The 1,354-nt window shown below is 50.0% G+C and overlaps 1 long non-coding RNA gene across 1 annotated transcript in view; it reads left to right on the top strand.

Annotated features, from left to right (window-relative positions):
- Positions 1-1,345, top strand: part of LOC122545588 — a 2,835-nt gene extending 1,490 nt beyond the window's left edge. The window contains exon 2 of the long non-coding RNA XR_006310564.1: positions 1,239-1,345. This is a non-coding gene — a long non-coding RNA (uncharacterized LOC122545588). The remainder of the gene's footprint in view (positions 1-1,238) is intronic.
- Positions 1,346-1,354: the final 9 nt, after the last annotated feature.

The following is a 1,354-nucleotide window of genomic DNA, read 5'->3' as shown; positions in this document are numbered from 1 at the left end:
GTTTGGAGGTGGCGGGAGTGACGGCGGATGGTGCGCTGTACATGGAGATTGGTGGGGTGGTAGGTGAGGACCAGTGGGGTTCTGTCCTGGTGGCGGTTGGAGGGGCGGGGTTCAAGGGCGGAGGAGCGGGAAGTGGAGGAGATGCGGTGGAGGGCACCGTCGGCCACGTCGGGGGGGAAATTGCGGTCCTTGAAGAAGGAGGCCGTCTGGGTTTTACGTTTTTGGAACTGGTCCATCTGGGACCAGTTGCGGCGGAGTCAAAGGAATTGGTGGAATGGGATGGCGTTTTTACAGGGGGCAGGGTGGGAGGAGGTGTAGTCCAGGTAGCTGTGGGAGTCGGTTGGTTTGTAGTAGATGTCCGTGTTGATTCTGTCGCCTGAGATAGAAATAGAAAGGTCGAGGAAGGGGAGGGAGGAATCTGAGACTGTCCAGGTGAATTTGAGGTCGGGGTGGAAGGTGTTGGTGAAGTGGATAAACTGTTCAACCTCCTCGTGGGAGCACGAGGCGGCACCGATACAGTCATCGATGTAGCGGAGGAAAAGGTGAGGGGGTGGGGCCAGTGTAGTTGCAGAAGATGGACTGATCCACATATCCTACGAAGAGGCAGGCATAGCTGGGGCCCATGCGAGTGCCCATGGCTACTCCACGTAGGTCAACTATACTACATCTAGAACAGCTCTGAATGTTCCTGATGAAGGGCTCTTGCCCGAAACGTCGATTCTCCTGCTCCTCGGATGCTGCCTGACGGTGCTTTTCCAGCACCACACTCTTGACTCTGATCTCCAGTCCTCACTTTCCCCTGAATATTTCACACTCTGCTAAATCAGTTCCTAAATCATCCTGGAAAATGCCTTTGCTTTTTCTTATTCTAAGTCTGTTAATGCCATCTTGGTCTTTGATATGCTTTTCCCATGTATTCTTCAATACTCTTCATTTCTGTAACAGGCGGGAGTGACAATTTTTAAAAAATCATTGACAGGACATCAGCCTTCATTGCCCTTCACTACTTGCCTAGAGGCCAATTAAGAGTCAACCAGATTGCTGTGGGTCTGGAGTCTTGTATAAGCCAGACCGGGTAAAAATGGCAGATTTCCTTCTCTGGAGGACTTTAGTACAACCATGATGGATTTTTCTGAGAACCAACAACGGTTTGATGGTCGTCAGTAAATTCTTAATTCCAGATTTTGTTTGCTGTTTTATCGTTCTTAATTATTTTTTCTTTAATTTTCTCAAGCCAGGGACCACTTCCACCTCCTGGAAACACTTGCCAAACATGTGGTCAAGGATACATCTCTTGCATGGGGCTCATCAACAACACAAGGACCAACAGGATCCATGACGAGAGCGTGAGAGT

This window comes from Chiloscyllium plagiosum, unplaced genomic scaffold, assembly GCF_004010195.1.
Source record: "Chiloscyllium plagiosum isolate BGI_BamShark_2017 unplaced genomic scaffold, ASM401019v2 scaf_7321, whole genome shotgun sequence".
NCBI lineage: Eukaryota > Metazoa > Chordata > Chondrichthyes > Orectolobiformes > Hemiscylliidae > Chiloscyllium > Chiloscyllium plagiosum.
The sequence above is the reverse complement of the archived record's forward strand: the minus strand, read 5'-3'. Positions and strand labels throughout refer to the sequence as shown.